We start from the raw sequence: 24,694 nt of genomic DNA, 5'->3' as shown, positions 1-24,694 counted from the left end.
CACTGAAGGTGAGGATGAGTAGTTTAACTTTGATAAGAAAGTCAAGGGGAAGCCAAAGAAGGGCGATTTGTTCAGAATGACGGGAGTGCAATATGCTTTTGGCATCCATTTTTGGACAAATGCAAGGAAGAAGATAAACTTAAAGGCCACAGAAGAGAAAGTTACAGTAGTTGAGGTGAGAGATGCCTCAGACAGACATTGAACAGTAGTTTAGTAGTTGCTCTAGGAAAGAAAGCACAGATTCTAGTAATATTGTAAAGGAAGAAAACACAGGGTTTGGCAGTAACCTGGTTCCTTTTTAAAATGTGCCAGCAAATGCAGAAGGCAAGCATAGAATACAGAACAATGCAGTACCTTGCAAGTAGAGTTAAAATAAATCCTTTCAGACATCTTGAGAAAATGTATCTAATTTACATCACCACCCAATCCAACTCCTAGAGCAGGGGTCGGCAACCTCTGGCACACAGCTCGCCAGGGTAAGCACTCTGGCGGCCAACAAATCCCTCAGCCGGCGCCGCTTCCCACAGCCCCCATTGGCCTGGAGCGGTGAACCGCAGCCAGTCAGAGCCACAATCGGCCAAACCTGCGGACGCGGCAGGTAAACAAACTGGCCCGGCCTGCCAGGGGGCTTACCCTGGCAAGCAGCATGCCAGAGGTTGCCAACCCCTGCCCTAGAGTTAGAGATGTACAAGACCTAGTAGGACATTTCAAATACTGTTCTCTAAACGTGTTCTGTCCTTACACTTTAATCTCATGCTCTCTCCCCCTAGTGCCTCAACTTATATGGCTCATCATCCTCTCAGACTCAACATGGCCAAACCAAACTTATATTTTTCTTCCTAAACCCTTTCCATTACAACCATTCTCCATGACTATAGTTAACATTTCTCTCTTTCTTTGCTCTTTTCCCCAAATGTAGGCTGGGGCCAAATCCTGTCACACTTCCTCTCAAAAATCCACCCCACCCTTTTCATTCCAACTGATAAATTGCTTGTACACGCCCATACTATTTCCCACCTCAGCAATTGAAACCTCTTCACTGTTCAGTATAACTACCTCGCCCCCTGCAGTTGGTCCAATATGCTGTCAAAGTCATTTTTTAAACCATACACAACATCCCCTGGTAATGCTTCACTGGGTCCCCACTGCACCACATATCACATACAAGATTCTCATCCTTCCTCCAAATGGCCCTGTATCACTCAACACCTAACTATAACTCTAGTCTTGAACCCAATTCTCAGTTCTAGCAAAGCTTTTCTTGTCACATGGCCCAAGACATGGGCAGAGGTATCCTATGTCATCATTGTAGCACTGCAATTCTGGTACTGGACAGAGGCTGATTTAGCCCCCAGTGTAGATTAAAAAAGACTCAAGGTTGCTCCAAATTGTGTCCTCACTGCTTTTGGCACCAAGAAACTAATCAGCAATTGAGTATAGCCAAAGTCAGAAAACCCAACTAATGTCCTACCCATGACACCTTTCCATACACCAGCAGGTCTGTAAGGAGGGTGAGGCCAGAACTCAATGCCACATGTGGATTGCCCCTGTGCTGGGGCAATTCCCAGCTAGCCATACTGACCTGAGTAACATGATGTATCGACCAAACACATATCCATTGGCAATGAATCAATAATAGTATGAAAGAGGAAAAAGACAGACTAACTGAGGAGGAGAACATACTGAAGGATCATTGATAGGTCATTGATCCATTTGTTTTCCATGGGGCTTTCCCAGGGTTGCCTTTTCCAGCAAACTTTCTGATCACACTGATTTCCCTTTCCAACAATTGGCTTGCCACACAAGATGATTCATATGTGATATGAGCCTTTGGTGAATCAGATATTTTCCAGTAAACATTCAGTCTTTCATCAAGGATTTCTTGAGGGAGCTTCCTGCTGTAAAATGGAGACACTTTTTAATTATTATGGTCTCTACATTTCACTATTTGATTGTAAATATTTTGCTTTCATGGAAAAAACCTGAATCCCTTGGTTTCCATAGTCTCATTTGTTTGAAAAGAGATCTCTCTTTGACACCACCACTCAGAAAAATACAATAAACGTTTCATACAGCTTGCTTCATTTTGGAATATTGGCACAGCACTCCAGCTTGTGTTGGGGATTTTTTGTCCTTTTTTTTTTGGCATTAGTCAGACTGTATTATGGTCCAGTTGCAGATGGACTAGTTCCAGCCCTCTTCAAGAGCTTTGGGCTTATTTTCAGGAATTTCCAAGATCTGTTAAGGCACCCATAAACCTATCTGTTGCACAGGAAGCATTCTGAATACTATAGCATGTATTTCTCCTACATGAGAATGATAAATAAGGAGTGTCAAACTCATGTGTGTCCTACAAATTAATTGGAGATTTCACTTGATATGTATGTAAATAATGGACAATTTTCAAAGGTTGTCTTTCATCCCTCTGCCCAAACCTATGTTTTTCAAATTTCTAAAGCCATAATATGTAGCTGTATTTAATTTTCTGAACAGAGACGTGACATGGCTGAAAATTAAGAGTGCAGTAATTGACTAAAGGGATTATGAGGAAATAGATTATTTCATTCAAGACAGTATATCAGTAGGCTTCATTTTGCATGAAAAGTAGGTCTACAAATATAGTATGAAAGGCAGGATTAAGAGAAATTTAAAATGTATTGCTATTGATCATGATTTAAATAGCTTTTGAATAGAGCTTGTTAAACAGGAGAAAGCTTTTAGACCTTCATTTGTTAATACCATTCAAACATCTGCTATGCACATTCATGAAACGGGGCTATGCTATGGGCAGCTGACTGCACACAGTGTTGTGAATACTTCAACAGATACAAAGGGTTCCAGTGAATTGCCCAGCGGGGATATCCTATCACACCCCTCAATTTTTCTGAAGTTGAATACTTCCTTCAATATTTGTTGGTCACACTTCAATCTAGACTGATAGGACTAGTTGGGTTGAAGGTATTTAATTAGCTGAGCAAGCTGGATCATTTTTACTGCACACCCCCTTCAGACTGTGTAAAAATCCTCACCACCTCACTGCCCAATTGCTTAGAATCTACAGTTACATTTCAAATCTTATTCCATTTTGCTATTTTCTGTAATGTGAGTTGTTTTCTGAATTTATCTTTCCAGCATTGCATTCCACACATGATTTTTGGCATTTCAACTACGGCATAATTGGTGTCTAGTCCTTTCACTCTGAGAAACAAGTACCTGTAGATTGTATCCTTAGTTCAGAAGACATTGTAACAGGCCGTTGTGGCTCCCCTCCTCCCCAGGGAGGGTTGAGCCCCGCCGGACACCAGAGGGGGTGGGGCTACAGAGCAGTGATCCCGCCCCTCACAGGGTCAGGCGGCGACCTGGAAGCATAAAAGCCGGCCGTCAGAGCTCAGTGGGAGCCCAGCCACCGCTGGGAGCAGACCTGCCAGAGAGGGCTCAGGACTGGGAAGCTGCTGGAGCCCAGGGCAGTTGCCCTGACTGGCTGGAGCTTCCCCTCACCCGCTACTGGGAGGAGCCGCCGGAGCTTCCCCACGCCAGCTACGAGGAGGAGCCACCGGAGACTCCCCCTCTCCCTTGCTGTTACCCCGAGGAACCCCCGGAGCAAGCCTGGCCGGACTTCCCGGAGGAGCTGCCGTATCTACCCTCCAGCCCTGGCCGCGAGGAGCCCATGCTATTGGACTTCCCGGGAGCTGACGCCACAGAACAGGTAGGCCCAGAGGGGGGAAATTGGAAGTGGCCCGAGGGCAGCCGACCCCAGTCAGGCTGCAGATCTACCGGTACCTATGTCAGTGTGTTGCGGTCAGGATCCCCACTGACCGCCAGCGGTGGTAACCGCTACTAGGGCCCCGGGCCAGGACGCAGTGGAGTGAGAGGGTCTGCATTCCCCCCTGCCACCCTCTCAGGGTGGCAGACTCCCCCTCTCCCTGGCCTGAGGAGGCCATTAAGACTAGTTTGTTTGCTCAGCCCCTGAAGGGCTTGAGCTGAGCTTGTTGCCCGCCCTGAGCCAGGGCCTGGGCTTTGTACACCTGAACCGCTTGTTGCCTCGCCCTGCCCCAGGATCTGGGCCTCTAGACTGTTTCCTTGCTCTGCCCTGAGCCAAAAGGGGCCTGAGCGTGGGGACTCGGCGTTTGGTGCCCCGCCTGAACTTAGGACTGGACTCCTTTAAACTGCATTGTTGCACAGCCTTGCCACAGAAGGCCTGAGCCCTAACTGCCTTTGTATATTGTTGCGCAGCCTGGCAGCAGAAGGCCTGAGCCCTAACTGTCTTTTTGTATTGTTGCTCAGCCTTGAAGAAACAGGGCAGGACCCGAGTAAGAACAACAGGCCGGTGTGGCTCCCCTCCTCCCCAGGGAGGATTGAGCCCCGGCCACACACCTTTACAACGTCCAGAGTTGTTGTGCATAGTATCACATCTGGTTGGGATGGGACACAGTGAAAGAAGCAGGACATTTCTATAGGACTTACCCTTGACACGGTTAATCAATCTCTCTCTCTCTCTTTCCCCCACGCCTCCTCTAAACTCTGGGATGATTCCTCCACCCTTACTCATGCTAACTCAGTAAGAGTGGGCACAACCGGGCTCACTGTGAAAGGCATTAGCTCATTCTGCTTAGGTCTGCTAAGTCCATTGTTAGGAAAGCTCATTCTTGCTTCCAGCCTGACCTCTCTAACCGTGTATCTTTGTGCGTGTGCAACATAAGGGACTGTTTAGAAGGAAATGATCTATCTGGCAATCCAGGAGGAAACAATGCAACTCTGAAATGTGTTTAAAGATTATCTGGCATTTAACTGCATGCAAAATCTATTAGATTTTTTTTTAATTCCTTATCAGTGCCAGCTATAAGAAAAAATATACAAGATGCAATAATTGTTTTGTATGTACCATACTGCCATTGTAATAATTACACTTGTGAGCTCCCTCCTCTTGTTTTTTTTTTATGAGGAGCTTAAGTGCAAATGTTTAATTCTGCAAAATATTTGCAAACTGAGGTTACAGAAACCCCCAAAGTCGAAGTTTAGGCTAGGAAATGAAGCTGTTTAATACATTCGTTTCCTTATTTACTGAAAGGTTTATTCTCTCATGCTTAGCCAAAAATAGTTGATTGTTTAGTTATTATGGTACAACTTTCTGCCATGTTTGAAGATGTCAGAATTACCACTGCAGGGCCGCCTGAGGGAGGGGGGGGCAAGTGAGGCAATTTGCCCCAGGCCTCGGGCCCCGCAGGGGCCCCCACAAGAGTTTTTCAGGGGCCCTGGAGCAGGGTCCTTCACTCGCTCCGGGGGGCCCTGGAAAACTCTAGTGGGGCCTGGGCCCCCCGGAGCGTCTTCCGCTCTGGGTCTTTGGCAGCAATTCGGCGGCGGGGAGTCCTTCCGCCGCCAAAGACCCCAGGCCCCTGAATCCTCTGGGCGGCCCTGTACCACTGTAGCCCTTAACCTTGGGCATTAGACTTCACTCTATACTAAAACTTGGATTTTAAACAGCCTGGTTTATAGTCTCAAGTCTCACACTGGGGAGGGAGGTTTTTTGTTTGGTTGGTTTGTTCTTTTGGAGCAATATTCAGAATTACTTAGAATGTAGTGGAGAGAAGTTAATGGACAGCAGACAAGCATGGGAAACTGCCAAGATAAAATATATGGAATCCAAACTTTATTGGATCCATTTTTAAAAAAATCCAGTCTCCCACAGCAGATTTAGGATGAAGATATACAACTGAAATGGTTGACTTTGGGCCAAATCCTGCAGTCTTTTCTCAGACCAGTCCCAATAAGACCTGACTTCAATGGGAATTCCTGTGTGTGTAAGGGGACAATTCAGTCTGTCATTATTACTGCTACAGACGTACAAAGGCTGATATGTCAGTGTGTGTTAATAATCTTACTGAAAAGATTAATGCTAATAGGTCTTACACTTTCACACTGCAGAGCAATCCATACAAACAGTGTAATAGTAGGTGTCTTATAAACTGTCAAGTCACCTTGTTTGATTATAATTCATTATAGCTCTACTCTGGAGATTGCTACAACATATAATAGAATATCAGGGTTGGAAGGGACTTCAAGGGGTCATCTAGTCCAACCCCCTGCTCAAAGCAGGACCAATTCCCAACTAAATCATCCCAGCCAAGGCTTTGTCAAGCCTGATCTTAAACCTCTAAGGAAGGAGATTCCACCACCTCCCTAGGTAACCCATTCCAGTGCTTCATCATTCTCTGAGTGAAAAAGTTTTTCCTAATATCCAACCTAAACCTCCCCCACTGCAACTTGAGACCATTACTCCTTGTTCTGTCATCAGGTACCACTGAGAACAGTCTAGATCCATCCTCTTTGGAACCCCCTTTCAGGTAGTTGAAAGCAGCTATCAAATCCCCCCTCATTCTTCTCTTCTGCAGACTAAACAATCCCAGTTCCCTCAGCCTCTCCTCATAAGTCATGTGCTCCAGCCCCCTAATCATTTTTGTTGCCCTCCGCTGGACTCTTTCTAATTTTTCCACATCCTTCTTGTAGTGTGGGGCCCAAAACTGGACACAGTACTCCAGATGAGGCCTCATCAATGTCGAATAGAGGGGAATGATCACATCCCTCGATCTGCTGGCAATGTCCCTACTTATACAGCTCAAAATGCAGTTAGCCATCTTGGCAACAAGGGCACACTGTTGACTCATATCCAGCTTCTCGTCCACTGTAACCCCTAGGTCCTTTTCTGCAGAACTGATTCCTAGCCATTCGGTTCCTAATCTGTAACAGTGAATGGAATTCTTCTGTCCGAAGTGCAGGACTCTGCACTTGTCCTTGTTGAACCTCATCAGGTTTCTTTTGGCCCAATCCTCTAATTTGTCTAGGTCCCTCTGTATCTTATCCCTACCCTCCAGCGTATCTACCACTCCTCCAAGTTTAGTGTCATCTGCAAACTTGCTGAGAGTGAAGTCCACGCCATCCTTCAGATCATTAATGAAGATATTGAACAAAACCGGCCCCAGGACCGACCCTTGGGGCATTCCGCTTGAAACCGTTTGCCAAATAGACATGGAGCCGTTGATCACTACCCGTTGAGCCCAACAATCTAGCCAGCTTTCTATCCACCTTATAGTCCAATCATCCAGCCCATACTTCTTTAACTTGCTGGCAAGAATACTGTGGGAGACCGTATCAAAAGCTTTGCTAAAGTAAAGGAATAACACATCCACTACTTTCCCCTCATCCACAGACCCAGTTATCTCCTCATAGAAGGCAATTAGGTTAGTCAGGCATGACTTGCCCTTGGTGAATCCATGCTGACTGTTCCTGATCACTTTCCTCTCCTCTAAGTGCTTCAGAATTGATTCCTTGAGGACCTGCTCCGTGATTTTTCCAGGGACTGAGGTGAGGCTAAGTTCAGTTCACAACTTGTAAAATGGATATTAAAAAATGACACAAATAGGCAACCAATTGAAATAAATCTTAATTACCAGTGGAGAGATCTTTTCTTGGTTAAAATACTGTATTAATAGTGAAGAAAAGAAGTGATGTAACTGAGAATAGAGTACTCCAAACAGATTTATAGATGGCCATTTATAAATAGTGATGTGAAATAGATGCTATAACATACATCTGTTTTCATGCTTGTGCCAATATTTTACTAGTTGTTCAGACTGAAGACTCAAAGCATACACTTTTCCAGTGCCAAGTGTGTTATTGCTGTAGCAGTTTAAATAAGACCATTAATAACATACAGTACAAATATGTATTCTGCAAAATACATTGCAATTTAAATGCATGAGAAGTGGAGTTTTATTTAAAGAGCTCTAGAATCTACATATCAGAATTACCTGATCCTCAGGAAACCTCCTTGGTTCACAGCATAACTATATATTATAGAACAACACTGGTGATATACTTAAGTCAGTGTGACCTGAGTTGGTAAAAATATGTTCTCTTGCTGCAAAGAGCTAATTTTCACTAAAGCTTAAACAAATTGGAAGCAACAACAATTTAGAAGAATGAGCATGCTCATGAGCACTATGCTGTAGTTTATCATTTTGTATGATAAACAAACCATTATGTTCCTACACCCAAGATCACTGGCATTTTTCAACCAACATTATTCTCTGTATTTATGTTCAGGTACAGTTGATAAGGAGATGTCTTATAAAGAAGAACTTTGAACCAGGAAGATTTGATAGTAAAGGAATAATAGTGTTAGAACAAAGTGAATGTTCTATGCATTTGTTGAAAGAGGAGTTCCCCTTCCTCTGTACAGTAGCCCAGTTTGTACTTTACAGATACACAGAATCTGAAACAGACATTTCTCTGCCTGTTGGTTTGCTTACAGCCTGTCTAGAAACCAATACACTTGGGATATTATAAATATTCTGTATGTGATCTCAGAATATAATAAATTCTACTTTGTCTACTTAGTAGACTGATGTTTCATGTTCCAGAATAAGTGACTCATTGAAGGAGCACCATGAGTAGAGATCCTACTCATTGTTATGAATGAAAAGAAACCTGTTAAACTACAAACAAAATAAATTGTGCATTAATTGCCACACACTGGGAGACAACATTGCCAGACAACGGGGAGATGTTGAGACCATCTTTTAGTTCTGTGTTTGCAGAGTGGGGTCCTGGACCATGTCTAGCACTCCTAAGTGTTATGATAATACAGATAATAATGAAAGTGATCAGCCAGAACATGCAGGAACTTCAATGAGAGTTGACAGTGCTCACCACATTATGAGGTGTCTCACACCCAATAGAGTCAGGCCCCTGGCTTTGATTTAGCTCACCTGCTCTGTTGTTTTAAGGGCAAAGTGTCCACCCCAGTCCCCCATTTGCAATACATAGAACAGTTCTTCCAAAGCAGCCAGCCTCACCTCAAATTCAGCTCTTCACTGCCTCCCAGAAGATCCACATTCCTTCCCATCCCAGCAGCAGAACCCTGGGTCTCTCTCAGGAGAGGGCATACTTCTTCCTAAACAGGAAGAGTCTTAGCGGAGCAGTTGGAACTTCATTTTTCTGACCCCAGGTGCTGCTCTGAGGATTCCCTTTGGGGTTGTCAAGAGTGCAGCACTAGCAGCCTGACCTCAAATCAGGAAGTAAAGCAAGACTGCAAAACAGGGTGTCAGGAGGCAGTACTGAGCTAAAGCAGGGGTCTTTTGTAGCCCCACCAGCAAGCCACAAATGTGTCTGGTGTGGAAGGAGTAGGCAGACCTGGGTAGCCCTAGAATCCTGGTGCCAGGGAGGATGGCAATGATTTGATGCTTTTATACTTCTCTCAGCACTTCCCATGGAAAGGAACTGGTCCCATGCTTTTCCTGGGTATGTGAGAGGATGGCTAAGGGGCAGACAACAACATTAGTGCAGACGACTCCTTAACTGGCTAGTCAGATAAATCCATTAAGTTAATTTGGCTCCATCACCTTCATGATATTACAATACAGGGAAGTTTAAAATGAGTATTTCATGATTGAATTTCAAGAATCTCTAAAACATAAAGTCATTAATAACATGAGTTATAGCATGGCCTATAGTAATTCCATTGTACTCAGGTGATCGTGGAATATCTGCTGAATAGTTCACTCCAACTACAATGAAGTTACAATGAGTTTGGCTTGGGATGCAATAATAACTCATGCTGCAGTCAATTATCTCCCAATAGACCATTGCTTATTTTACTTAAGCTTTGTAGGTGGTATCCAAACATCTGGTCAGCACTCAGAAAGCTGACTGTCCACAAAGTCAACACACAAATCGTTGAAAAGTCAGACCAATACCAAAATGTTGACAGAAGTACCTGGTGGTGCAGGCTGACAAAAGTTTAATAAATTATTACCTGACATGCCAAGAAAATCATATGTTTTTTTAAACAGGTTTTACTATTGTTTCCTGAGAATATGAACAGAAAAAAAATTGCTGCTTCAGATTCCTAGATGACAATTAGCTTTGGCAGAAATTATTTGGATTGGCAAGATCTTTTCAGTTATCCAGCTTTCATTAATACAGGTAGCTAGCTATATTCTGAACAGATGGATATTTTTGTGTTAACTTCTTAAGAAACAATAGTAAAACCAACACAGAGACTGATTTCCTTGGAATATCAGTTAGAAATGTGGTACTGAGAGAGACCTCAAGAAGTCACCTAGTCCATAGACCCCTCACTGAAGCAGGATTAAGTACATATAGACTATCTAACATGTTCTTTAAAACCTTCAGTGACATGGATTCCACAGCTTCCCTCAGTAACCTGTTCCAGTGTTTAACTGTCCTTATAGCTAGAAACTTTTTCTTAATATATAACCTGAATCTCTCTTGCTCCAAACTTAGCCAATTACTTATTGTCCTACCCTCACTGGACACAGACAACAATTGATGACTGCCCCTTTTTTATAACAACCTTGTACATATTTAAAGACTTATGTCCCCTGCTAGATTTCTCTTCTCTACACTAAACATCCCCAGTTCTTTCAACCTTTCTTCACACATCACAATTTCCAAACTTCTTATTTGTGTTACTCTCCTCTGACACTCCAATTTGCTCACCCCTATGTGTGGTACCTAGGGTTGCCAACCCTCCAGCATTGTCCTGGAGTCTCCAGGAATTAAAGATTAATCTTTAATTAAAGATTGTCATGTGATAAAATCTTCAGGAATTCATCCAACCAAAGTTGGCAACCCCTGGTGCCCCAAACACTCCAGTTAAGTGCTAAGTACAGTAGAACAGTTACCATCCTATTGATCTGAATCAAGAGATATTAAAAATTTGACCAGAGAGTGTTGTGGGGTAGAAAGGGGGTAAAAGTCAAAATTGTTGAATGCCAAATAATTTTATTTTAAAAGTTACTAAAAATATTTAGAGAAATGGGAGTGCAGCTCTTACTAATTTGTTTAGCTTATTGCTAATTCATGGCTGTGACTCCCACTACTTCAGTCAAAAGGGTTCTTTTACATACCCCAGGGACTCTATGATTTAGACCAAGCAAAATAATCTATTAACCTAGGCCAGAGGTTCTCAAATTGGGGGTCGGGACCCCTCAGGGGTTCACGAGGTTATTAGATGGGGGGGGGTCATGAGCTGCCAGCCTCCACCCCAAGCCCAGCTTTGCCTCCAGCATTTATAAAGGTGTTAAATATATTAGAAAGTGTATTTAATTTATAAACAATAGGCTTGCTATGTGAACGGGGTCACCAGTACAATACTTTGAGAACCACTGACCTCAGCTATATTAGTATTAAAGAAAGGAAAAGAAAATGTTAAACAAAATACAAGTAACAGAACTCCAATGATAAACTTGTTATTTCTGTTACCATCTCTTCTACACATCTCTCTGTAGAGAGGTATCAACAGAGATTACCCTTTGAGAGTGGACCACCTCTGGGGCCATTCTTTGTTTGGTAGGTTAATACCAAAGCAGATTGTTTCTCAAAATTATTGTGCACCAAACTTAGTCTATCATAGATTCTGAAACTGCTCATAATTTGTTTCAGGACAGGTGGATGAACTCCTTGGCTATTAGTAATAACCAACCAGTTTATAGATGGAATAAGTAAGCAATCTTAGCTAAATCTTAAGAAGCCAAAGCAAATATTTCAATCAGTTATACAGAATAAGCCTTTAGGGAGGTATTTTAAGAGATGCCAACTACTAGTATTAACATCTTTAAATTAAAAAAAATGCCTGTATTTCTATGTTAACCAATATTTAGCACCCTGTCTTCTCTTCAGGAATAAGTAGTCTAACCATTGGCAATTAATAGGAGAAACTGTTAGCATCTTAAATTACAACAGCATTTCCATAATCCAGTAAAACTATTAGAAGAGTTTTAAGTCTAATCCCTGCTCAGTATCTTAGGTAAATTTCTCTCGCCAATCCATTTTAATTCTTGGAGAGGTTTCCCTTGGGTTGGTTTCCTCTTCAGGCGTATCTATTCTTTTTAGCTGTCTGTAATAGCTTGCTTGTAGAGACAGACAAGGATGAGTATGTGGAGTGTTTGCTGTTTTGAACAGGGTAGCAGAGGGTGTGTGTGTGAGGAGTGCTCACTTCAGAGTTTTATAACATTTCCTTCCTATTTCCATGAAATTAGGAAAGCACACTTCAGGCTTGTTTAGAAATAAAAGCTCTTTGCTGCCATCTTTCCATTGGCTTCATGTCATTAGGGGTTGGCTTAGATGATACCATCAGCTTCCAGATTTGCCCTCTGTTTAATGAATATGCAACATTTCTAATTGCATTGTTCTTTTTGTGACAGGAAAAGTCTAAATAATCTTCTAAAGTTAGAGTTTAAACTTCCTTTCTATTCATTTTCTGAGATATTCTTTGAATTTTCTTAGCATGCAACAGGAAATAAACATCTGTTTTTGAAGAATCTAAACAGTCCTTTTATAGGAAAGGTTTCAGTTCTCAAAACAATCTTTTAAAATTAAATAACTCTTAGAAAGTCTTCAGCTTAAGTAGTTATTATAGAAGTTGATTTTTAAAATAGATTTTGGAGGGATGATTCTTGTCTTCCTGACCTGGGTCAGGGAGTTGTTTTAGCACTGACAGAAATTAATTCCCCATTAATAAAAATATTCTCTATTTGAATGGCTTCTTACATTAGAAATTAGTTTAGCAAGGTCATCAGATTCCAACTGGGTAAATAAAGTATTTTACCATTTATATATCGATGACATTAGGAAATTATATTAAGATCTTTGTATTTAGCTAACGTATTTGCAAGTATGCATTTCACAGAGGTGTTTGCCATTAGAATATCTAATAAACAAAAGGTTTAACACATTTCCATTGACACCAGTTTTTCTCAGAGGTTTTTCTGAATAAAGTGTTTAGAGTAATTATACAATTCACTTCAACTAGGATGTTTCTTTGTGGGGGCTTACTTAGAAGTTTTTTCTGGGGAGGTGAAAAAAGCCCATCTTATCTCTAGATTTTTTGCTCTGAGAAATCAACCCTAAAATTCCTTTTCACAGACAGATCTTTTCCTAAAACATGAATGTTTGACATGGCTTGTTCTCTAGCTATAAGGATTACATTTGTACCAAACTGGTATCTTATACATAGTGGAATGTTCTGGTCTACCTTAAGACACTCTTGGGGGTTGGCCTCTTGATCCAAGTTCCTTAAGTTATAATTTGTCTGTTATAGCAATTAAACTTTTATTAAGTCTTTTGTACAAAGCACAGATTTCAATACCCACCATATGTTTTAAACATAGCACAAAACAGTGTAAAAATAAAAGTAAGGTAAAGTTTAAAATGCAACTTTTCTGAGTTTATATACCACTTTAAGGGTTAAAAAGTATGATTTTATGGTTAAGGAGGGGTTATCTTACTGATATTTGTTTGTCTTTGGGAGACAATTTCTTTACTCAGCCTGAACATTTTATAATGTAACTCAATGTACACTGATTGTAATATTTTCAAGCATCTTGGCTGTAACATACTTGTAGCTATACAAAGCTTTTAAACACATTTGTATGACCTAGTTTTTAAACATTTTATATTTGTATTAATATTTTGGTTTAATATTGAAATCTGTCCCCTGCATTGTGAAGTTTGCAGTTTGTCGTCTTTTTACCTGACTGTCAGTCTTATAGAATGTCAATAACTAAGCACTCTTCCAACTCTAACTAGTCAAACTGGATAATTAGGAGACTTTCATGAGACTAAAAGCAGGCCACTCAGAACTCTGTGGAAGACAGGGTCTAAGTCTGTCAGCAAAGCTAAATAATTTGGAACACATGTAGAGTGGAGATGATGCAACAGAAATCACAGTGATGGACTGCAGAACCAAGCCACTTAGAAATATAGTGCCAAGCAAAATTGTTTGAATTCTCACAATCACAAAACAGTTATGGGCCCCCCCAGTACTGTGAACTTTATTTGAACCCCATGGCTTCTGGACATTGATATTAAATATTACCCCATTTGCACTGACCAATGCTACCAACTTGGAAGCTGCTAGAAAGTACAAATAGGAGAGGTTGTGAAAATGATACCAGGTTGAAACACCCACTGGATCAGGCCCATAATCCTGGATTTAAGGTACACTTAGTTAGTTAATAAATATTTTAGAACACACTGTTATGAGCTGGGCTAAACCTTGTGGTGGGATGACATAAAACCTCGCTGAAACCAATTGGTGAATGTGCTCTTTGCTCAAGAGATAGTTAAGAGGCTTGTGTCTAAAACAAGGCCTAGTAGAATCTGCTCAGAAACTAGCACCATGGGAGCAGAGGGTTCCATGCGGTATTGTTCGGACCAAGCATGTGTGTGTCTGTCTGCAGGTGTGAAAAAAAAAAAGACAAGCTGTTCTTATGACAGTGACAATGTAGGAATTGAAGTTGTGCATGGCTAAGCAAAAAGGAGCTCTTCTCTGTTCTGACCCTAACAATGGAAATAACCTTAGGGAAGATTTAATGCAATTCCTTTGTGAAAAAAGGAACTATTGCAAATAAAGTTGCAGCCAGTTGTAATGATCACAGTTTTGTGAGATATGTAATTATTACCTTTTATTGTTCACTTTCAGTATCATCTTAGACCTATATGAGGTATAGGGAGTGTACAGTCACCTGAGTCATCCCCACAATATGAAGGAATAGCATTACAATTGTTCAGGGAAATGGATGGCCCTAAATGCGGGGGTTGGAGGGCTATCTGGTACTTTTTTTGCAATTATGCATTCAGTAGTGTGCTAAAATGCTCAAATTGTCACCAAAGTTTACCCTTGCCACAGGAAAATAAACACACACACACACTTATTTCTAACTTAGCAACTTTAGATTCAAAATTTTTGTTTTTCATTCTGTTTTCCATTTAAAGTAAAAAAAGAAGACAGAGAGAATTCCTCTACTTTCTTTATAGAACAGTTTCTTGACTTAATTGTAGAGATAATTTTAAAAAGTTAATACATTTCCGTACTATTACCACAATCTGATCATTCCAAGGTATTCGTTTTATTAAAATTACACTTATCAATATTATAAGTCAAGAGCATATGTTAGCTCATTTTATCTGAAAAAGGATAGTATTGGTATAACAAACAAGATTACATTTTTACAAAAAAACCAAAACTACAAATAAAGAAGCTCCCCGACTTATGCAAGACATTCCGTTCAACCCGGGAAGCAGCTGTAATTTGCTTAATGGGCATGCAGGCCAATGATGTGTGGGAAATTTTGAGAATTACCTGCTTTTACTACTGGATACCCTAAAATTACTCATTTCTTATGGCTACCCCATCACACTTTCAAGACTGGTTGCAGTAGTGCATTTAGCCATTAGAGGGAGCTCTAAGATAGACTTCCCAGAAATAATGCCCTACCCAGGAAGAGAAGTGTCTCTAGGTTCTGTGTAATGTGATATCTGATGTCAAAAGGCCAGGTCAATATTACCCTGCAAAATTTGAAATTTTCTGTTGCAACATATAGTTTCACCATTTTACTGCTGTGGAGCTGATAATATTAATTTTGAAATAACATAAGGACCAAGAAACAACAAAAAATAATACAACTCTATGCTGCATCTCCTTTTGATCAAGCCAAGACAGAGCTGATACTTCACTCTCTCATTGCTGGGCAGAAGATGGATTAAAGCCATTTGGCTTAGGATCAGTTCAGCCAAAGTGTAGGTTATTAATATGGGCTGTGTGGGGAAACAAAGTCTTTAATTACATGATCACATACTATCCTAATGCACATGCACAAAGAGGCCAAATTAAGGTTGCACAGCCAACTGGGATCCAGGTCTGAAAGCCAAAGCCCGGAGCCCCACTCCGACACCCAGGGCTGAAGCTAAAGCTCAAGCAACTTAGCTTTGAATGATCCCCTGTGGCATGGGATCCCAGGCAACTGCACAGCTTGCTACCCCCTATCGCAGGCCCTGGCTTTTAGAAGCAGAAAAACAGTTGTTGTGGCACAGCTGGGCCATGGAATTTTTATAGCATGTTGGGGGAGGGAGGGCTCAGAAAGAAAAAGGTTGAGAACCTGTAGCAGGGTGGATCCTGCCCTGAGGGGTTTAAAAGCAGCCTGGTAGGGCTTGAGAGCTGCTGCTCTAGGCTGGGCTGATTAAGGAAGTGACTGCAGGTGAGGCCACGCCCCAAACTGAGCGACAGTTGGCCCCTATAAAAGGCCAGGGAAGCCAGAAACTCAGACAGTCTCTCTCTGCCTCCAGACAGAGAAGGGCTTGGCTGCAGGGAGCTAGAAATTGGATACTTGAGTGAAGCAGGGCTGGGGAAAGGCAGAGGAGCTGGGGAGCTCCAGCCTGGAAAGCCCCAGGCTGCGGCCTAGCAGAGGGCCAACAGGTACTGGGGGTTGCAGAGGGCAGCCCAGGGGTAGGCCAAAGCAGCAGGTCCAAACCCCTTTGCCTGTGATGAGTTGGCTGATACTGCAGTCTGCCCCAGGACGTGGGGCTAGACAATGACTGGCAGTAGCCATACATTGAGGCAAGGTGGAGATAGAGGGTGGGGGTTCCCCAAGGAGGGGAAACCCAGAGAGAAAGGGGTTACTGCCAGGGGGCAGCACCCCCAATAAAAGGGCACCGGGTCCAGGGAGGGACACGGGGGGCCTGAAGACAGGCGGATCACTGGCCTGCAGAGGACGCTCCAGCGCTGGACAGAGCTAATTCCCGGAGTCACCAGCAGGAGGCGCCGCAGGGGTGAGTCCGGCCCGTCCACAGAATCCCTCATCTAGGGGAGGTCTGAGCGTGTGGAATGAATTTCCACAGGAATTAAAAGCCATCACATATCTCACCACTTTGCACTCCAAGCACAAGGTGCATTTCTTTGACCTTGTCTTCTCTAATATAAACACGTAGAAACTGGTGTACATATTTTAAAAAATAAAATGGTAGGAGGCTAGAACCATTCAAGTTTGTAAAAGTGCTTTGAGTTTTAGTTAATATAACCGTGCACTTCTCTAGCACCTTCCATCGAAAGGTACACCAGGAGCTTAATCATATTTCATCATCATATGTCCCCTTGGGGAGAGGGTGAGAAAACAAACCCATGACAGATGTTCAGTCACTTAACCTTCCAGCAGGGCATTAAGTAATCAGATACTACTTTGATGAGCGCCATATAAGAACCTATATAGAATAGAAGGGGTTTTTAAAATAGGAAAATGTTACTGAAACAAAAATATGGGTAGGATGACTCAAGGGTAGATGCAATACCTGAAAGTAATAAACTATTTCAAGCTGACACTTAATTTAAATCCTCTAGATATCAGTGGGATTCATGTTTTATACCAAGTTAACAGAAGAAAAATCAAGGCACAAAGTAGTTAAATGATTTGTCAGACTACAGAACTTAAAAGTAAATACAATGGAAAATAGCCTGAAGTAAAGAGATCTAATCCTCTGCTCTGATCTGTAAACCACACCATTCTTGAGAGCATAGTGCTGCATGTGTTTGTTTCTGGGCAGAGAGAGAGAGTCATTTAAAATGACATTGTTGCTTTGCTCAGAAAACACTAAAATAAATACAACTGAAAAACGCTTACTTCTCATTTATCACCAACTGCTGACTATATAAAATACCTTCAAAACCCCGGGCCCCCCAAACCTATTTATTCATTATTGGCTAATAAAAGCTTAATAATGGGTTTACTGAACTAAACTCAACTGCCAGGTGCCAAATCAAATCCTAGCCAATGCAGTTTACTTCAGGATAGCCAGCTCTGCTTGACCTCTTGTTTTCCTTGGAGCCAGTGGCAGTTTCCTTCATTTGTATCTGGAATAATTACATTGCACTTAAGGAGCTACCAATAGAAGAAAGCAAAATAAATGAATTAGATGACTGCACAAAAATAAATCATGGTCCTCTTAATATTTAATTAGACATGCATCTTAGCTCATTTTAAGCTAAAGAAGATTCACTGCAATGCAGTGATTAGAGACAGCTCACTGGCAGGTAATGAGCTGTAACAGTCAGATCTTACTAACCTGCAGCCTTACTAACACTAGCATCCCTTAATGTTAACTTTTGTTTCGGAATTATCCAAAAGCCTTTAATGCCTCTCTCAAGATGCATATAAAAGTTAAAACCAACATTTCCAGAAGTGTCTGATTTTCATAAAGACAAAGCACCTATTGCTCCCAGTAATTTCAGCTGGAGTGTGTTTTGGACAATATGCTCGGCAAGATTTACAAGGAGTGTTTGGTTTGGGTTTTATTAATTTATACGTTTTACTTTATTAATTAAAGTAAAGAAGGGCCTAAGCAAGCTAAACAAGGACAAAGAGAAATAAGAGAGCATAAAAAACACATTAACACACTGGACATGCCAATCCCTTTCTGCAGCCTGAGGTCTTCAAACCACAATTTGAAGACTTCAGTAACTCAGATATAGGTTTGGGGTTTGTTATAGAAGTGGATGGGTAAGATTCTGTGGCCTGCTTTGTGCAGGAGGTCAGACTAGATGATCATAATGGTCCCTTCTGACCTTAAAGTCTATGAGACAGCTAAGTGCAAGCTACAAGCCATTTGCCATTATCAGTGCTGTGCAAAGACTGAACTGCATGCTTAGGCCCACAGCCAGCCTAAGAGAATTAGTGAGGCTTTGTGGAGAGGCAACCAAAGAATGTAACTAAGCAGTGGGGTGAAAAGGGGTCCTGGGGTGTCATGCTCTTCTCTCACACACTCAATCTCTCCCTTCCAACCCATCATACACTCTGTCCCAATTCTTTGATCTTTAATGCATGCCCTCTTTCTCCATCACCCACACACTCTCCTTTTTCCTAAGTTCCAAACATGCTCACACCTCTCATCCCAAAAAACTCCCAGTCAGTCACTCTCTCCCTATACAATGCTCATTCTCCCTCCATTTCTATTCATCATACTATCTCTCCAACCCACAGCTTTGATTGAAATTAATGGAGGGGAACTTGTTCGTTCCACTATTTCAGAGTGTGCCTTACAATAGATGGAATAGATGGAAAAGGAAAAAATGCAGCTACTGTTCCTACTTCTGTGGACCCAGTGAAAATGGCATAGGTGCTCAGGCACTGCAGTGCTGGGGGATGTAAATAGACATTTTTAATACCTGGACTATCAGCAAATATTCTGTTAAGATACTAAAAGTTGATGATCAATATAACACATCACCCAAAAGCAAAGCCTGTTTTTCTAGATACAAGTTTCACAAAAATGCAAAGAATGTTGGAAGCATTTGTACAGTTTGTAACTAAGTTATATGTACTATAAAAATTCTGGTTACACAGACAGTGATGAAATGATACAGTCTTTAGTACAAGTGCTCCCCAAAGAAGCAACACTTTGCCTAGGGGGAAAAAAAGCAACAGAGCATGCCAAGTTCTGATGAACTGACTAGCAAAATTCCAGCTAAAAGCAAAGGCTTCTCAAATTCAAGTTCATTCAATGACAGCAAGGATATGCAAACTCAGAATTGGAGCTGGCTGGGAAACAAGAATTCCATTTCCCTAAAAGAGTGTTGAGTTTGACATTTGTTGTTCCACATCAGAAAGAAAACTAGACCTTTCAAAATTTCTCCCAACAAACCATCTCAGAATAGCCAATAACTCAGTAGTTAGGATACTCCCCTGGGATGAGAAAGATCCAGGTTCAATTCCCTGCTTTCCCAAATTCAGAGGAGGGACTTGTCTTGGGTCTCTTTCACCCCAGGTGAGGGCCCTAACTATTGAGCTACTGGCTATTCTGGGAGCTGAGTCAGTCTCTTTCCTCTGACCAGAAATTCCTTCCTGGACCTGAGAAGCCTTCTTGGCAAAAATGTCATTTCCACAAAACTTTGTTTCAATTAATTGAAAAATTCCCAATCAGATCTACTCACAAGTAGCCAAAAAGGACTCTGAGAGGCAGCTGAACTCTGCAAAGTGAAATAGTAGCATCAACATCCCACATCAACAGGCACAAAGAAATTTTGCGGTTCGATGGAGAAAGACAGTAAATATGAAACTGGCCAAGCCAAAGGACATCGCTGCACTATATATATTAAGAAAGAGATGAGGAATCATGTAACAGTATCCAACTCAGACCAAACAGTGACAGAACCATGCTTTGCACCCCACAGAGTATAGATGCTGTCAGTGCCTAACAATGCTCAAACAAAATCATACACTTGCCAGGCATTTGGTGATCACATATAGCCCAGTTGCTCGTGTTGGTCACAAATGTCCAGTTTTAATCTAATTAAATGTTATTTCAGAGCACACCTTTTGAAACTTCAAAATCTGAGTTCCACTGCAGTACATGAACAAGCACTGATGCACCTTTTGGAATTGTGCTACCCATAGAACCATTTGAGAATAAATAACCCAATATATGCAAGTATTTTCCAAAGGAATTGCAATTTCCCAGGGAATGTGCCTTTTACCTTGACCCAAAAGTTACCCTACTAAGTATGGTGCTCTGCTAAGGGCACTAAATATATTCCACGATTGCCACAAATGGGAATGAGATCAAAAAAATCATTACTAAACACACAAGTCAAAGTATAATATTCCCAAACCAGAACTCAGACCCTGATGGAGCCTTGAGAAGCATAAAACAGTCAGTTGACAATTTTCCACCCTTTAAAGACATTACACTTAAACTCATCAGCCTGCATACAGCACTCTGACATTACACAGTAAGGTATTGGGTGACTAAGTTCTCAGTTGTCATAACTTTTAGCAGAGATTTTGGTACATGCAGATTTCTTCACCTGCCTTTTGTCATCATATCAGCACAACTCAAGAGCAGTATGACATATGAAGGACTTAATGATGTTGTGGCAATCGCTCAACACACACTGTTATTTGGTTATTCTAGACGTATGATGAGCCAATCTTCTGAAGTTATATAGAAAAGGTACAGTCTGAGCGCTGAGAAAAGCCAGATCTGTGTTCCAGAATTCAGTTTTTAGACATCAATTTATTGCGTATGGGAGCAAATCTGGAATAGCCTTCCAAGGGGAGCAGTGGAGGCAAAAGACATATCTGGCTTCAAGACTAAGCTTGATAAGTTTATGGAGGGGATGATATGATGGGATAGCCTAATTTTGACTATTAGCAGTAAATATGCCCAATGGCCTATGATGGGACACTAGATAGGGTGGGATCTGAGTTACTTCAGAGAATTCTTTCCTGGGTGCTGGCTGGTGAGTCTTGCCCACATGCTCAGGGTTTAGCTGATCGACATATTTGGGGTCAGGAAGGAATTTTCCTCCAGGGCAGATTAGTAGAGGCCCTGGGGGTTTTTCACCTTCCTCTGCAGCATGGAGCACGGGTCACTTGCTGGAGGATTCTCTGTACCTTGAAGTCTTTAAACCACAAGTTGAGGACTTCAATAGCTCAGACATAGGTCAGTGGTTTGTTACAGGAGTGGGTAGGTGAGATTCTGTGGCCTGTGTTGTGTAGGAGGTCAGACTAAAAGATCATAATTGTCCCTTCTAACCTTAAAGTCTGAGTCTAAATCAGACTCTCCTAAAAATCATTGTGAAAAAAGAGCCACATAATTATGATCCACAGTACTATCTCAGCAAGGTTATCTGTGCAATTAGCCACATCTCCAGGCTTGAACCAAGCTTGTTGAAGTCAGTTCAGCACTCTATTAATAAAGCAAGGCAATTAACTAATTTGAGATAAAGTAATATGATATTGCTTTCCCTAAATAAAGAGGGCTTAACCATAAATTTTATCCTTTAGGTCTCTGGGTTGGATCACTCTCCAAATGATCAATAGGAACAAGATGGAACCCTTTTTCTTTATCACAAAGGAACAAAATGTCCAATACTTCACTATTTGATTTCTACTAGACAGCTGACTCTACCAGCATCCAAATGTAATTTAATGCAGTAGTGCTTCAGAAAGGCTATCCACTATATCAGCATCACACCAACAAAGAAATGTTATGTACAAATAGAAAAGGAATTATTTGCAGTTGTATTTGACTGCAAGTACTTTTATAAATATATGCATGATCACAGTTTTATGGCTGAGCCTAAAACAATGGATTGCATGTTCTGTAAAAACCCTCTTTGCAGCACCATCCAACTGACTAGACTACAGAGAATTATTCTCCAATTCCAGAGACAACATTCAAATTATGCATCATCCAAAATCATATCTGTTACTGATGAGAATCTGTCATTGCTAGCAATGATAATGCTATTGAAGGAATGGACATGGAGGGACACACAGTACTCCAAATTCCTCCAGTAAGTGATTAAAAAGTGACAGAAATTAAGGAGGGAACTAAGAAGGGTGAACACATGGGAACTGTAAAACAAACAATACTGGATAACTGCACAGACATTAGGAAGAAATATCCCTGACTCACCCTCTAATCATATCAAATAGCATAATCTGTCAAGGTCAGAACATCGGCTGGAGAAGCATCTAGAATACACTCACAGTCTGACTTCACTTGTCAGAGCAGCAATCTGCTTCAATTGTAAGTTCTCTGGGCATGGACTGTGATTTTTGTTTGTCTGTAAAGCATGTAGCAGATTTTTGATCCTATATTATAACAAATAAAGTAGGAGCAGAAAGATGAACTAGGGTAAGAAAGGGCAGATATAAATAGAGGGTGACTCATGTGAACCTAAAAAAAGTCGAGAATTTGTTCAGCGTATGGGCAAAGGTTCAGGCTAGTTCAGAATATGGCAAAGGTTCAGGCTAGTTACCTGAAGGCACCCCAACAAGCATCCCACTTTGTTTCTACAGTTTCAATATCCAGCACAGCCAGAAACACATAGTTTCATGAAGTGTGATGTGTTGTTTAAGTCCAGCTTGGGAAGCAGAATTGTTTTTGCCCTGCTGGGTCTTATCAGCATTGTACAGCAACCTGGCCCAATGTAGCTAAAAGTGTATACAATCAAGTCTTCTAAAAGCAGGGAGTGTCTTCCAACATTAGAACATAAGAATGGCCGTACCGGGTCAGACCAAAGGTCCATCTAGCCCAGTATCTGTCTACCAACAGTAGCCAATGCCAGGTGCCCCAGAGGGAGTGAACCTAACAGGCAATGATCAAGTGATCTCTCTCCTGCCATCCATCTCCATCCTCTGACGAACAGAGGCTAGGGACACCATTCTTACCCATCCTAGCTAATAGCCATTTATGGACTTAGCCACCATGAATTTATCCAGTCCCCTTTTAAACATTGTTATAGTCCTAGCCTTCACAACCTCCTCAGGTAAGGAGTTCCACAAGTTGACTGTGCGCTGCGTGAAGAAGAACTTCCTTTTATTTGTTTTAAACCTGCTGCCTATTAATTTCATTTGGTGACCCTTAGTTCTTGTATTATGGGAATAAGTAAATAACTTTTCCTTATCCACTTTCTCAACATCACTCATGATTTTATATACCTCTATCATATCCCCCCTTAGTCTTCTCTTTTCCAAGCTGAAGAGTCCTAGCCTCTTTAATATTTCCTCGTATGGGACCCTCTCTAAACCCCTAATCATTTTAGTTGCCCTTTTCTGAACCTTTTTTAGTGCTAGAATATCTTTTTTGAGGTGAGGAGACCACATCTGTACACAGTATTCGAGATGTGGGCGTACCATGGATTTATATAAGGGCAATAAGATATTCTCAGTCTTATTTTCTATCCCCTTTTTAATGATTCCTAACATCCTGTTTGCTTTTTTGACCGCCTCTGCACACTGCGTGGACATCTTCAGAGAACTATCCATGATGACTCCAAGATCTTTTTCCTGACTCGTTTTAGCTAAATTAGCCCCCATCATGTTGTATGTAAAAAATAACCCCAACTATACAATGTGCATTACTTTACATTTATCCACATTAAATTTCATTTGCCATTTTGTTGCCCAATCACTTAGTTTTGTGAGATCTTTTTGAAGTTCTTCACAATCTGCTTTGGTCTTAACTATCTTGAGTAGTTTAGTATCACCTGCAAACTTTGCCACCTCACTGTTTACCCCTTTCTCCAGATCATTTATGAATAAATTGAATAGGATTGGTCTTAGGACTGACCCTTGGGGAACACCACTAGTTACCCCTCTCCATTCTGAGAATTTACCATTAATTCCTACCCTTTGTTCCCTGTCCTTTAACCAGTTCTCAATCCATGAAAGGACCTTCCCTTTTATCCCATGACAGCTTAATTTACGTAAGAACCTTTGGTGAGGGACCTTGTCAAAGGCTTTCTGGAAATCTAAGTACACTATGTCCACCGGATCCCCCTTGTCCACATGTTTGTTTGACCCCTTCAAAGAACTCGAATAGATTAGTAAGACACGACTTCCCTTTACAGAAACCATGTTGACTATTGCTCAACAGTTTATGTTTTTCTATGTGTCTGACAATTTTATTCTTAACTATTGTTTCGACTAATTTGCACGGTACCGACGTTAGACTTACCGGTCTGTAACTGCCGGGATCACCCCTAGAGCCCTTGTTAAATATTGGCGTTACATTAGCTAACTTCCAGTCATTGGGTACCGAAGCCGATTTAAAGGACAGGTTACAAACCTTAGTTAATAGTTCCGCAACTTCACATTTGAGTTCTTTCAGAACTCTTGGGTGAATGCTATCTGGTCCCGGTGACTTGTTAATGTTGAGTTTATCAATTAATTCCAAAACCTCTTCCAACATTCTTGCATGCAAAGGTATAACAAAAGAGTTATCGATAACATCCATTTATGCACTTGAAGTTAAGAATGCCATGCCATCAGCAGTACCTTTGCAGTTTATGAGTACAGAACACAGCTGCCCTTTAATTGGAAAGGAATATCATCTT

The sequence above is a fragment of the Mauremys reevesii genome, linkage group 2, assembly GCF_016161935.1.
Source record: "Mauremys reevesii isolate NIE-2019 linkage group 2, ASM1616193v1, whole genome shotgun sequence".
Lineage (NCBI taxonomy): Eukaryota > Metazoa > Chordata > Testudines > Geoemydidae > Mauremys > Mauremys reevesii.
This window is presented reverse-complemented; position numbering follows the sequence as displayed.